This window comes from Saccopteryx leptura, chromosome 1, assembly GCF_036850995.1.
Source record: "Saccopteryx leptura isolate mSacLep1 chromosome 1, mSacLep1_pri_phased_curated, whole genome shotgun sequence".
Classification (NCBI taxonomy): Eukaryota; Metazoa; Chordata; class Mammalia; order Chiroptera; family Emballonuridae; genus Saccopteryx; species Saccopteryx leptura.
The window spans coordinates 254,541,296-254,556,827 of NC_089503.1; the positions used below are offsets into that span (position 1 = coordinate 254,541,296).

General features: G+C 46.2%; 1 pseudogene; it reads right to left on the bottom strand.

The window, feature by feature from the left end:
• Positions 1-2,154: 2,154 nt before the first annotated feature.
• Positions 2,155-9,113, bottom strand: LOC136388296 (probable RNA-binding protein 19; annotated as a pseudogene).
• Positions 9,114-15,532: the final 6,419 nt, after the last annotated feature.

Sequence of the window (15,532 nt, forward strand, 5' to 3'; positions counted from 1 at the left end):
GAAAAGTATATATGTGCTTATAGCTACCCCTGTAGAATAACCTGTGAATATTGATCACGTGTCCAATAGGGCTACTTGGAAAAAGGACACCTTCAAAAAGTAGGTTATTGTGAAAGCTAGTCATATATAAAGAGTAAAGAAAGTTCATAAAAGTTAAAGGTTTGTGTAAGTTGTAGAAAGTTTGTACAGGTTATAAAAGGTTTGTTAAAAAATATATAAGGTGAGACTCCAGTATAATTAAAAGTTCTGGAGGTCTCAAAGGGGGGAATGAAGGAGGAGAAACCAGAAGAATGCAGAAGAGAGGGAGTCCTGCAATGTCTGGGGTCTTACACTCCAGCCTGTGACCTCAGTGGTCTTGACTGAGGGAACAAGTCCAGACAGAAGTCTTTGAAAAATAACAAACCATGGGTGGCGACCTTGCTGGCTATCAGTTCCTTGAAATGAACTGCAGCTCCAGTAAGAAGAATGAGTGATAGGATTGTGAATGATGGGATTATCAAGGGCAGACCCTCTGGCTACCTCTCTCCTTCCTCTCCCTAAGACATGAAAGTCACATAGGCCTGCAAATAAAAAAGTCATAGAAATCAGGCATTTGTCACCTGAAAGCTAAAGCTGTAAAGATATAGAAGATGTAAGAAATCTAATTTTGAGGAACACGTGTTTTGGCTCCATACCGAACTGTATTGAATCCTGCCACAGACTACGCCAAATGTAAAGCTAGTAGCCACAGTCACCATCACAGCCACCTGGCCCATGCAGGTTCGCACTGGATTCGGACAGACGGTAATGAAACAACAGAGCCAGGAACTGGTGAGCCATTACCTTTAATCCTAGCTTGAACCAGGCAGGCAAGTGAAAACACACACTGGGCTCCAAAACCCACTCATTTAGTGCTCACAAAGCTATTGACTTATCTGAGTTTCCTAGAATCAAAGGTTTCTACCTCACCAGCCTTATTCACCTCTGTTTCCCATCTCCTTCTCTTTACACAAACTCTGCACAAACTGGCTTCTCCCTCAGCACTCCACCATCTTGGCTGCTTCTCCTGGCCTCCTCTATGTGGCCTTTCTCTGCTCTTTCACAGCATAGGCTCCTCATAGCAAGTAATAACTCTCAGAACAACATGATCTCTCTTCCTTTTAAAACCTTTTGGCACGAAAGCCCTCCCCTAACAAACATTAATACAATCATGCCCATCCCAAGCAAGAAGGGCAATTAATACTATCACCTGGGTGACAGGCTTCCATGTGGGCAGCGCCATCTTTAACAAAGTGAGCATAATATATTTTATCTACCCAACAGTGAGCTTCTCCAGAGTGCTTCTGGGTGAGAGACAGAAAGGCTCGAGAGTGAGCTCTTTGTTTTTATTTCTGGAATGGAAGTTTTAAAATATTTACTGATTGATTTGAGAGAGTGAGAGAAACACTGATCTGTTCCTGTATGTGCCCTGACTAGGGATTGAACCTGCAACTTTTACATACCTACTCAGTATCCTGGTGAGGGCACTTGGGAAGCTCCAGGTTCCTTTCAAACTAACCAATAAACTTCTCAATCTTCATGGGCTGGTGCTGGATCTTTCACCTAACCTATCCATTTCCTAGATCTTTGTGGTGGGGGGAGGAAAAGGAATTCTGTATCTCTTATCCAATCAAATCCTTTCCCCAGGCTAGACAGACAGGCAGCTATGGCCACCATCTTGGCTCCTACTGCACATGCTTCACAGTGGAAGCACTCCTCCCTGCACCATCTTGACTTATACAGGGAATGCACCCAGCCGAGAATTTCTCCTGCTTTTATTTTATTTTATTTTTCAGGAAAAAAAGTATTTAAAAGCCATGCAGGAACAGGAGCCAGATTTCTCATTCCTACCACTTTCCACTCCTGGTTTGGAGATAAGACTTGTTCCCCATAGCTTCTGCTGGGTTGAAGTTCTAAGTTCATGCTCCAGTACAAGCAGGTCAGTGCGGTGCTTAGACAAAGTCCGACTTCCCCCTCTGGGGTCTGAAGAGGCAGGAGACTGTCTGGGTAAATGGAGTGGAAGATACAGTCTCTTATCTTGTTCCACAAAAGGCAGCCATTTCTCCCCTGCCTTGAGAGCGCCATTATCCAATGATCAGTTGCTGGGAGGGTGAAGTGGGGGTGTTCATTCCTTCATCAATATTGCCAAGCACCTCCTTCCCACCAGGCAGGGCATGCTATGTGCATCTCTGCTCTCCCTCTGGTGCCAGCTTGAAGCCGAAGGGCTTGTTCCTCACCGTCATCTACATTCTTCCGGCTGCCCCAGAATCTCATCCAAAACCACAGATTTTCTTCAGGGGCTTGTGAAAGTGGTTGGCTGTTTTCTGCTGCAGAGCCTGCAGGGTCACCTTGGAGTCAGCCCATGCTAGGACCAACCCTGGTGGTACAAGTTGGTGCTGTGACACAGGGCATTGAAGGCTGACTTCTTGTCCTGCCTGGTGAGGAGGTCCACAACGCCGACCCCTTTGTGAGTGCCCATCTCAGTCACCTTCTCTGGCACATGGGCAGTCTTCAGCTCCTTGAGGGTGCTGGAGAGATCACAGCTCTCCCATCTGTCAGCCTGGAAGATGTTCCACACCAGACTCTTGGAGCTTGTCTGCTTTCTAGGCACTTGTTTCCACTGAACAGATGTCAGGGATGCCGTAGTGGCTTGTTCTGAGATTCTCACTTCCAGCTTGTGGCTTCAGTGCCTTTTGGGCCTGCTCCAGCTTCCTGTATTTCATGAACTCGAACCCCATGGACAGCAGCTCTCCTGCTTTGTTCTTCTTGGAAGTAGAGCCTACTTTGAAAACTGCCCCCTTAAGCATCTCCTTAGTTGATGAGGAGTTGTCCGCTCCCCCTTCTGCTGGCTTTTCACCTTCTGGGGTCTCGCTGTCTGGCATGATTGCTGGTCTGCCCTCTCCCTCTCTGCAGGTTTCACCATGTGTGTTAGAGTTACTTCTTCTGCCTGACATGGCTGCAGAAGACACTCACTGGAGCTTTCTCCAGACACAGGGGGACACGGTGAAACTTGGAGTAGGCCAGATGTCTGAAGGCCTTGAGGGTCCTCAGGAGCTCCAGGAACTTCACGATGGCAGTGATGCCACCCACTGGCAGCAGCATGTGGCCCAGGCTGCAGAATCAGTGGAAAGTCTCCTATAGCTCAAGTGCCAAGGTGCCTGCAACAGGTTCTTCCCCAGAATCACGGTTTTGCTTCACTCTGCTACGGGCTGTCTGAAGGAATACGGACTGACTCCATTGTCTGTGAGGAAGCACCATAATCCTTAGGCAGACTGGGTCCCCCTCCCCCCAGGGCCACATGTATGGCCACACTGCCCTTGGTTTCATGGTCAAATACCCAGCTCCTGGTGGTGCTGTACTTCTGGGCTATGGCTTTGGCCATTGCATTCAGGCCCATAAACAATGTGTTCCAGTTGTGTGAGCTGGAACTTTTGGCTTTGTCTTTGAACTCCTTCTTATCCTTGTCAGAGAATGATCCCAGGGTGTGGCATCCTCTCTGGCTTCCTGTTTAATGGTGGATGGTAACAAGTGGAGCGCCCTGCCCTGGAATACCACTGGCCCACCTCTGCATAGGCCTTCATGGTACTCAGGGAACATGAAGGTGACAGACGGCAAAGCCCTGGGGTTATTTGGTCAGGCTGCTAATGGGGTGATGCAGCTCAGACAGGGGACTGTATCTGTAGAAGATCTTTGGTCCTCTTTGGTCCTGGTGTAGGGCAGGTTTCACATAAAGAGACACCCCCTCCCCCATCAGCTATGTCCTCTTCTTCTTCGTTCACCCTGAGCATCCAGCATTGCCAGGGTTTGGTGCTATTCTTCAGGGGCCCCTTGGCTATGAAATCATTCTTTTTCCTGAACCTCCTTGATATAGGGGCCACCCATGTATTCTCTCTTACATTTCAGAGCTATCTTCACTTCCTCTTCATTGCTGAACTCCACAAGTACATACCATTTTGTTCCCATAAACATTCCTTATCATTCCAATGGCCACTGGATTCAGGGGTGCCAGGAATCATGTAATATTTTTCTCTGTGATGTTGGATTGGGCTTCCTGCAGCTTCACAGTGTGAGAGTTGTGGGTTCCTCTGGACTGCTGGTTTCTTTGTCTGGCTTTGGCCTCCTGTGGTTTCTTGTTCCCAGATAGGGTCCCTTGTTCTGGGCTGGGTCTTGTCCTTTCTCAGTCCCACCAGGCATGAGAAGCTCAGGAATCCTCTTCCTCTGCCTCCCTCCTGTCCTCACAGATCATTGCATTAGAGTGGTGCCTCGTCTATCACGGGGGTTAGGTTCCTGAGCCCCCCACAATAGGCGAAAATCCACAAAGTAGTGACCTTATATTTATTTTATTATTTATATATATATTAAGCTCTTATAATCCCTCCCCACACTCTTATAAACCTTTCTCACACTGTTATTAACCTTTCCTATACTCATAAATGTTTCGTATACTCTTAAACACTTTCTGCACTCTTAAACACCCCCTCCCCCATCAGCTATGTCCTCTTCTTCTTCGTTCACCCTGAGCATCCAGCATTGCCAGGGTTTGGTGCTATTCTTCAGGGGCCCCTTGGCTATGAAATCATTCTTTTTCCTGAACCTCCTTGATATATGTAACTTTAACAACATATAAAATTCTATATGAGTACTCACCAGTGAATATACTATATGTATTTTATTTCAATTTAATATTCTTTTAATGTTTTAATTAATATATTTTATTTATATTTTTTACATTGTTTTCAATTTTTTAGGCTAGAAAATGCTTATTTTACCAAAAAATAATTAAAATAATAAATATATAAAAATACCTATATACCACAAAATCCCATGATATAGTGAAAAATCCACGATACAAAATTGGATATATACAATTTAAAATTCCGCGGTTCAGTGAGACTGCAAAAGTGAACCATGATATGGCGAGGGATGACTGCATCTTCAACTTTCCTCCTGAGAAGAAGTTGGTGACTGGGCCTTCACCACCTTGGATTTCAGGTAATCCATGTCCGACAGCTCCTTCCACACAACTGCTTTTGGTTCAAGGCCATCTTCCTCCCCTGGGTCCGCTCCAGCTTCTTCCTCCTTCTCCTGGCCCAAATTGTAGTCAGGGTTTAGGCAGTCATTGGCTGGCTTGCTCTCCCCTTTCCAGGGCTCTATGTAAAAAGCATTGTTAGCCCAAGTGGCTGCCTGTATTCTTTTTTGGTGAACTGACAGGAACTCCTAGAACTTGGTGTCTTGAGCAAAAAGAAAAAAAGTCCCCAGCCTGACTGGTGGTGGCCAGTGGATAGAGCTTGACTTGAGATGCTGAGGTCCCAGGTTCGAAACACGAGGTTGTGGCTTGAGCATGGGGTCACTGGCTTGAGTGTTTGGATCATAGACATGTCCCCATGGTTCCTGTCTTGAGCCCAAAAGTCACTGGCTTGAAGTTCAAGGTTTCTGATTTGGGCAAGGTGTCACTGGCTTGGTTGGAGCCCCCCAGTCAAGGCACATATGAGAAGCAATCAATGAACAACTAAGGTGCCGCAACTATGAGTTGATGCTTCTCATCTCTCCCTTTCTCTCTCTCTCTCTTTCAGCATACAAACATGTAATAAAACAAACAAACAAACGAAAATGAATGAGAGAATAAGAAATAGGATTTGGGATGGTGGAGGGAGAAAGCAGGGTCATGTCCCAGTTCTTTTTCTTTTTCTTTTTTTAATTTTTTTTACAGGGACAGAGAGAGAGAGTCAGATAGAGGGATAGATAGGGACAGACAGACAGGAACGGAGAGAGATGAGAAGCATCAATCATCAGTTTTTCATTGCGACACCGTAGCTGTTCATTGACCGCTTTTTCATATATGCCATGACCATGGGCCTTCAGCAGACTGAGCAACCCCTTGCTCGAGCCAGCAACCTTGGGTCCATGCTAGTGAGCTTTTTTGCTCAAGCCAGATGAGCCCACGCTTAAGCTGGCCATCCTGGGGTCTCGAATCTGGGTCCTCCACATCCCAGTCCAACGTTCCATCCACTGCGCCACCGCCTGGTCAGGCAATGTCCCAGTTCTTGATGGGGTGCTGATGAGGGGGCCTTATAGGATTAAAAAAGATGCATAAAGTAAACTAAAGCTGATCAAAGATCAACTAATTGTCATGAGAATTATATTAAGTTGATTCTGTGAATCTGAGACCCTATAAAACTTTTTTGAGGAACTTTCAAAATGTTTTAAGTCTCTACTGAGAAGTAGTTAGAGGAAGCACAGATGAGAAGAAAAGAGCTGCCCAGGGCGGGAGCAGCCAGAGTGGGGAGGCCCAGCTGGGGAAGGGTGGGCAGGGGAGGAACTGACAGTGACCCACAGGAAGCTGCGCAGTACTGAGCTGGGAACCCTCAGTGCTGTTTCTGCCTCTTTCTCGAAGCTCACAGCCTCTTCCTCATTCTGCAAGGGCGTCTGGGAGTGGCGGGCTGGGGGCTGACAGTGCCCAGTGAGGATGGGTTCCAGCCTCCCAGGGACCCTGCAAGAGGGTCCCAGAATGTGGGGCAGGTGGGGAAGGAAGGGGGTTTAGTCTGAGAGCCCAGGTCAGGTCAACTTCTCCTTGTGCCTCAGTTTCCCCAGCTGGGCCCCCTGTCACTGGTTTCTGGGGTCATGGGCAATGGTGCTGGTGGTCGTGATCAGTCTCAGAAAGACATGATGTATTCTGGGAGCCAGGGGGCTTCAGTAGGATAAACCCCTCCTGAGCACTATTAGATTGGGCTCTCCCTTCACCAGCTGTGGAAAACACTTTGGCATTTCCCCTAAAAGTTAAACAGAGTTCCCTCATGACCTAGCAATTCCACTCTTGTGTAGATACCCAAAAGAGCTGAATGCAGGATCCCAACAAATACTGTACACCCATGTTCATCGCAGTGTGGTTCCCAATCGCCAATAGGTGGAAACCAGTATCCCTCGATGGCTGAAAGGATGAAAAAATTCTGGTCCATCTACACATTGAAATAATATTTAGTCACAAAACAAGAGTGAAGTTCTGATAGAGGTGGTGGTCACATACCATTGTGAATGTGCTGAATACTAATGAACCGTTCATTTTTAAATGGTCAATTTTATGTCATTATGAATTTCACCCCAATTGAAAAATATCCTGCATGGGTGATGGTACTGTCCCCAGTCCCACACTGGGCATCTCTGCTGTCACAACCCCCCTTGGTTGCTCACAGGTTGCCCCTTTGTTCACCTTTCCACTGTCTGAGGTGAAGTAGGCTTTACCCTCCTCCTTTTACAGTCTGACAGTCACGTATCCACTCCACAAACACTGTGCGCCAGGCGCTGTTTTAGGCACTGAGGGTGCAGGATTGAACAAGCCAGAGCAAAACCTCTGTCCCATGGGGCTGACATTCCCACGTGGGAGATCATGACCGTGATACATGAGAATGCCGTGAAGAACGTCAGGAATGGCAACATCAGCAGGAATGGAGGAAGGGGGGCTTGAGGCGGAAGGTGCCAAGCTAAATAGGGTGGCAGGGGAAGGCCTCACTGAGAAAGTGACACTTAAGGAGAGACCTGAAGGAAGTGAGGAGGGAAGAGCCATGAGCGTATCTGGGGAAGAATGGTCCAGGCAGGAGGAAAAGCCTGTGCAGAGGCACTGAGGCTGGAGAGGGCCTGGTGTGGAGGAGCAACGGGGCCTGTGTGGCTGAAGCTGAGTGAGCGAGGGGCAGGGAAGTGGAAGATAAGGGCGGAGAGATAACGGGGTGACACTGCATGCAGCAAGCAGTGAAGTCAGAGGTGAATTCAAAATATATAACACCCAGTCAAACATGGAAGTTGACCAGCTAACTGGAGTTGTCAGCCCTGCGTCGGTTTTCTTCTGCACCCTCATTTCTGATGGACTCTGCTGAGGGCCTGGGGTCTGGGAACTTCCACAGAAGCTCTCCTACCCCAGGAATAGCACAACCTTAACCCCCATTCACACACACCAGACCAAGAAGGTCAATGGTTGTTGGTCAAATAAGTTTGTAAATATCATGTATATGTTTGCTCACTTATAGTTTGCATTGGGTGTGGGGGACAGGCTGTAAGCAGGTTGGGTCATTATAGCGTAAGGCTTAGTTTATTTATTTATTTATTTTTGTATTTTTCTGAAGCTAGAAACCGGGAGAGACAGTCAGACAGACTCCCGCATGCGCCCGACCGGGATCCACCTGGCACGCCCACCAGGGGACAATGCTCTGCCCACCAGGGAGCGATGCTCTGCCCCTCCAGGGCGTTGCTCTGCCGCAACCAGAGCCACTCTAGCGCCTGGGGCAGAGGCCAAGGAGCCATCCCCAGCGCCCGGGCCATCTTTGCTCCAATGGAGCCTCGGCTGCGGGAGGGGAAGAGAGAGAGAGGAAGGAGAGGGGGAGGGGTGGAGAAGCAGATGAGCGCTTCTCCTGTGTGCCCTGGCCGGGAATCGAACCCGGGACTTCTACACGCCAGGCCGACGCTCTACCACTGAGCCAAACCGGCCAGGGCCGAAGGCTTAGTTTTTAAAACTAAACTTTTCCCCACATCCTTGACTGATTGCATGATGTAGGGTGGTACACTCTCATGAGGAATCCCATTATGCCTCAGATAAGTGACTTTGTAACAGAGACTTTCTTGTTTGTATATTGGATTAAAGGTTTGGATTTCTACACTATAAAGTGGGGTAGACCGGGAGCTTGTTCTCTCGGTTCCTGAGATTAGCATTAGAGAGGAGAGCAGAGAAAGGCCATGTGGAGGAGGCCAGGAGAAGCAGCCAACATGGTGGAGTGCTGACTGAGAAGCCAGTTTGTGCAGAGTTTGTGCAGAGAGAAGGAGATGGGGAACAGAGGTGAATAAGGCTGGTGAGCTAGAAATCTTTGATTCTAGGAAACTCGGATAAGTCAGTAGGTTTGTGAGCACTGAATGAGTGGGTTTTGGAGCCCAGTGAGTGATTTTACTTGCCCGCCAAGTGCAAGCTAGGATTAAAGATGATGGCCCACCAGTTATTGGCTCCATTGTTTCATTACCGTCTGTTCGAATCTAATGTGAACCTGCATGGGCCAGGCAGCTGTGATGGTGGCCGTGGCTACTGGATTTACAATGGTCCAAGAAGGACCATTCATCCTTTACAGGTGGGGAGCAGGGTAGAGTCAGGCAGGATCACTCAGGGCTACACAAATGCAGGCAGAGCTGGGATCCTGACGTTCCCACTGGCATGGGAACGTGGACTCAGGGTGATTTCCTGCATCCAGCCCTCATCCTCACTCACCTGGACCACTGCAGTCACCACCCTGTCCCTGACTTCCACCCTCCCTCTCCGTAGCAACCGGAGGGTACCTGCCAGGGTCCAGCCCCGGGGGGAATCCAGGGGTCCCACAGGAAGAGACGGCGTCGGCGAAATCGAGTGAGAGAGCCGAATTCTTTTCTTTCTTTTTATTCTCTAGTTAGCATTTACTGCCAGGCATCTCCGTCAATGGCTGGTCTAACTTTACTTTTTATGCACACACACTGAGTTACAATCACATGGTATTTTGAATACATCATTGTTTTAGTTTCACTATGGTTACATATTTCTAGATAACAGTTAATTCATATCTATAAGCTACAAATCAGGTGGTAAGTCATTCAAAGTACAGTTATACAATAACTTGAATAGTAATAACAATATCGGTACAAACTTCTAAAAGATTAGTACTAATTAATAACTCTATTTTACTGTTGTTGTGAGTCAAGGGCGCAGAAAGAGATAGCAGACGAAATCATCAAGGACTAGCAAAGGACCACCGCTTGCTCAAGCAAATAGCCTTGAGTTCATGTAGTGTCCTAATACTTTTTTCACAAGACTAAAAAAGGCTTGCTATTTAAGAAACTGACATAGTATTAAGAGTAACTTTTACTTAAAGATACATAGAGTGCACCTGCAAGATAGCTAGTAGCAACATAATATCAGAAGGCATTAATTGCTATTGCTGCTATGAATCCCACTACATTCCTCTCCTTATTCTTGGAAAATACAAAAATCTCATGAGAATGTTTTACTGAGAAAAGCCCAGAAACTGCCTTCAGTCACAAAACAAGTCTTTTAACAAAGCATTCTTTACTTGCCAGCTGCGCTCCTATCCAAGGCCATGCAACAGGCCACTCCACTACACTTTACCTAAGATTCTAATGTCTAGTTAAACTTTATTCATTTACTATATTCATACACTAGTTAAGTTCTAACTTTATTCTTTCTAACATGATTAATAAGAAGAAATTCTCCTACAAACTTAACCCTTTATGAGGGATATCATGGCCAGCCTCTTATGTCTATGAGCCCAGTTCAAGGGGCTTACAGGCTTTTCTGTGGAACTTACACCTTCTGTCTCATTTCCAAAGAAATTACTACAAATCTACAGGGAAAGCACAGTACTATTATCCCTGTGCCATAAATAATAGCACACTCCCAGTAAAGGGAGGATATAAGGCCAGATTAATTCAAAAAGGTCAAAGGGGGAAGTATCGTTGTGCCTTTCCTTTGCGGTGACTTTGTCAACCCGCAGCCGTTGGTCTTCACTGCGGTGACTCTATCAACCAGTAGCCATCGATCTTCCTTTGCTGTGACTTTGTCAATCAGCAGTAGTGGATCGGCTCCCGACAGGTACCTGTGAGCACCCAAGTCAGGACCATCTCTCCTCTGCTCAACAACCCTCTATGGCTCGCTCCTCACTCGGAGCAAAAGCCTAAATCCTCACAAGGCCCTGATCATTCTGCTCTGTCCCCTCCCTGCCCTCATTACTTTCAGCTGTCCTCACTCTGCTGCAGCCACATAGGCCTCTGCACTGTTCCTCAATGCTGCAGGCACATTCCGCCCCCGGGCCTTATGCACAGACTGTTCCCTCTGCCTGCACTGCCCCTCCTCCCCTAGACATCCACACATTGCCCTCTCACCTCCTTCAAGTCTTTGCTCAAATGTCACCTCCTCACTGAGATCTTCTCTGACTGCATCCTTTAAATTGCAACCATCCCACTCTCCCTTAACCTGTCATACTTTTTCAGTTTTCCAAAGCACTGATCTCCTTCCAAGTCACTTGTTTCCATTGTTCACTGTCCACCTCCCTCCAGCGCACCTGCCGTGGTCATGACTGCGTCCCCTGAACCTTCAACAGCACCTCACACACAGCTGGCGTCCAATAATGGCTGCATAAATGAATGTCAAAGTCTGAGTTTATTGCAGCTATTTCTTTGACATCTTTAAACACCTCAATAATCTCTTTCCATTTTCTTTTCCTTTACTTTTTCTCTTGTCTAACAAAAGGAGCAGTCTCTCTGATCCACGGCTGTAATAGAGGGTGAGGCTTCGGCTCTCAGGACCCTGGGAGTGCAGGCACAGTCCTGAGCACAAGCACCCCCTACATTTTTCTCCTGGGCATCTCACTCTCCTCACTCTAGTCCAGATGCTGAGCCTTCAGAATCAGGAACATTAACCAAATTTAGTATCACCCTACCTGCCCCGCCCCTACCGATGTCGTTCTTCTTCTTCTTCTTCTTTTTTTTTTTTTTTTGCTGCTTTCCACTTATGGAAATGGCTTCCATTTGTGACAGTGGAATAAGGTTCCTTTTGAAATAAATTCATTTAAGAAAAAGAAAAAAAAACGGAAATTCAATTTGATTGAAAGAACATTCTGTGGTTCATAGAAGAATGAATGATGTTTGTGAGCTGCCAATCAACTCCACACTGCAGGAAGCAAGGATGGGGGTGTGTGGGTCCTGTGTGCAGGTGGAACAATGCCATATCTGGATGTGTGGGTGTCACTGGGGTATATTGTGGCCCCTGGTGCCGAGTGATGAAGTTCAGTGGCAGTGCCTTCATGGATGTGCTGCCACCATGCCTGCCTCTTGCCCCCAGCATCTGCCTGATACAGGAAGCTAGTCCTGGGGACCTCCCTTCCCCACCTACCTGATGTCCAGCAAGCCAGGTGGCCCTGGTATTGGCAGAGAAACTGGTACTCGCATCCTGAGCTTTCCTTGAAATAAAGTCATTTAAATCCCTGGAGAAATGGCCAACAAGCCCATGAAAAGATGTTGTCACTAATCATCAGGGAAATGCAAATCAAAACCACCATGAGATATCTCCTCACTTTTATTAGGATGGCTACTACAAACAAACAAATAAACAAACAGAAAATAACAAGTGCTGGGGAGGATATGGAGAAACTGGAGCCCTTGTGCACAGTTGGTGGGAACATTAAATGGTGCAGCTGCTGTAGAAACGCTATGGCAGTTCCTTAAAAACTTAAACATAGAATTAGCACATGATCCAGCAATTCCACTGCTGGGTGAACGGCCAAAAGAATAGAAAGCGGGGTCTCAAAGACCCTGTGCACCCATGTTCATAACAGCATTACTCACAATAGCTAAAAAGTGGAAGCAGCCCAACTTTCCATTGACAGATGAATGGAGAAACAAAATGTGGTGTACACACACAATGGAATATTATTCAGTCTTAAAAAGGAAGGAAATTCTGACACATGCTACAATATGGATATACTTTGATGAGATTATACTAAATGAAATAAGCCAATCATAAAAAGATAAACACTGAATGACTCCCCTTTTATGAGGTCTCTAGAGGAGTCAAACTCACAAGACAGGAAGTGGAATGGTGGGTGCCAGGGGCTGGGGGAGGAAGATGAGAAGTGAGTGTTTAATGGTAACAGTGTTTGTGGTGATGAGAAAGTTCTGGAGATGAATGGTGGTGATGGCTGCATGTGAATGTACTAAATGCTAATAAACTGTGCACTTAAAAAATGGTTAAGAGGATGAATTTTCTGATACATGTACTTCACTACATGAAAAAAAAAAATCTAGGGCAGGAGGCTAAGAGGGGCCACACACTGTTTTCTTTTCCTTTTTTCCCAGCCAGTAGCTAGGCGAGAAGGAAAATCTCTGATGTTTTAAACCCCTGAGCTTTGTTTGGTGTTTGCTTGTTACTAAAGCAGAACCGAGCCCGCCCTGACTCGAAGGTGGCAGCTGCCACTGGAGTCCTCTCCTGTGGTGCTGATACCTCCACCATGAAGTCCAGGGCTGGAAATAGGCTGAGAAGTAAGGCACTTGCCTCAGGAGCAGAATTTAAGGGGTGCCAAAGAACTCAATAGTCACGATGACTATTATTCAAATGCATTGTTTTAAAAAATCAAACTTACTGCAAAACACTCATGATTAAAATAGCAAAATTTCAAATTGAGACCAGATCTGTCATGGCAATGTGCGAGACATTTTAGAATGGAGGCAAAGGGAACGATCCATCTTTGTGCCTCATTCGTCTTGCTCTAGTCCCAGCCTGAGGGGCACTCATGACGCTCTGCCTGGGGGCTTTCTATGGTCCATGCAGCCACACGTCAGCATTGATAAGGGGCTAACATCCCCGGGAATAACCTTCCATCACTTTTGGTGAGGCAACGCCCAGCTCCCTCACTCGTCAAGTGTACGACCTACACCCTCAGTCAGAGGTCCCTGGAGGGGTGAGCCCAGGTGCTCACCGCAGAAATGTGCTCATTCAAACTCTCAGGATTTGCTGCCCACACCTCTCTATCTCACTTCCCCTCTCTACTCATGCTTTCTAAGATCCCCTTCTCACAAAGTATCTGCGCTCAAACTTGTCTCGGGCTCTGCAGTTGGGGGAAGCCAGCCCAGGGCAGATGTCTTCTGCAATTTTATTTCAACATGGCAAACACTGTAACTCCCAATCACCTCCTAATCTCTGGCCAGATCTGCTGCATTAGTGATATATTTTTGTGCAACAAACTGCCTCAAACAGGGGCTAGCCCTGGCCGAATAGCTCGGTTGGTAGAGTATCATCCTACCATGAAGCATAGAGGTTGTTGGTTCGATCCTCTTTCAGGGCACATACAGGAACAGACCAATGTTCCCCTCTCTCTCTCTCTCTCTCTCTCTCTCTCTCTCTCTCTCTCTCCCTTCCCCTTTCTATAAAGTCAATAATAATAATAATAATAAAACATAGGGACATAAAATAACAGCAAACAGTTATGAGCTCCAAGTTTTTATGGGTCAGGAATTATGTATGACTTCTCTGGGTTCTTTGCTTCAGGGTCTCTCACGGGCTGCCATGTCATCTGAGGGCTTGCTGAGGAAAGGGGCCACTCCCAAGCTCACTCAGGTGTTGTTGGCAGGATTCAGATTCTTGCTGGCTATTGAGCAGGTGGTTCTCAGCTTCTCATCACATGGGCTTCTCCACAGGGCAGCTGGCTCCACCAGAGTAAGAGAGAGAGAGAGAGAGAGAGAGAGAGAGAGAGAGAGAGAGAGAGAGAGAAGAGAGATGAGGGGAGGGTTTTATTTGTGGGTTCTTGATTCTGTTCCATTGGTCTGTCTGCTTTTATGCCAAAATCATGGGTTTTTTTTTTTTTTCTCCAAAGTTAGAAGAGGGAGGCAGAAAGACAGACTCCCGCATGTGCCCGACCATGATCCACCCAGCATGCCCAGCAGAGGGCGATGCTCTGCCTATCTGGGGCGTTGCTCTGCTGCAATTGGAGGCATTCTAGCGCCTGAGACAGAGGCCAGGAGCCGTCCTCAGCGCCCAGGCCAACTTTGCTTCAATGGAGCCTTGACTTTGGGAGGGGAAGAGAGAGATAGAGAGGAAGGAGAGGGTGAAGGATGGAAAAGCAGATGGGCACTTCTCCTGTGTGCCCTGACCGGAAATCGAACCTGGAACTTCCACATGCTGGGCCGACGCTCTACCACTGAGCAAACCGGCCAGGGCAAAAGCATGTTGTTTTGATTATGGTGACTCTGTAGTACAATTTGAAGTCAGGTACTGTGATACCTCTGGCTTCATTCTTTTTTTCTCATGATTTGAGCTGTTTAGGGTCTTTTGTGGTTCTGCACAAATCTGATGACTTTTTGGTTTTATTTCTTTAAAAAATGACCTTGGGATTTTAATGGGGATTACAGTAGATCTGTATATTGTTTTGGGTAATTGGCCATTTTAAATATGTTGATTCTTCCAATCTATAAACACAGAATATCATTCCATTTCATTGTGTCTTTTTAATCTCTTTTAAATAATGTTTTATAGTTTTCAATATATAGGTTCTTCACACCCTTTGTTAAGTTTATTCCTAGGTATTTTATTTTTATTGCAATTGTAAAAGGAATTGGTTTTTTTTTCAGTTTATTTTTTGAGGTTTCATTGTTGGTGTATAGAAAAACAGTAGACTTTTGTATATTGATTTTGTATCTGTGACTTTACTGTATTTGTTTATTTTTTCTAATAGTTATTTTTGTGGAGTCTTTAAGGTTTTCAATATACAGAATCAAATCATCTTCAAAAAGTGATACCATTACTTAGTTTTTCTTTCCTGATATGGATGCCTTTTATTTCTTTCTCTTGCCTTATTGCTCTGGCTAACACTTCCAGAACTATGTTAAATAGGGGTGATGACAGTGGGCATCCTTGTCTTGTTCCTGATTTTAGAGAAAATTTTTTCAGTTTTTCACTATTTAGTATGATATTGGCTGATGGCTTGTCATATATGGCCTTCAT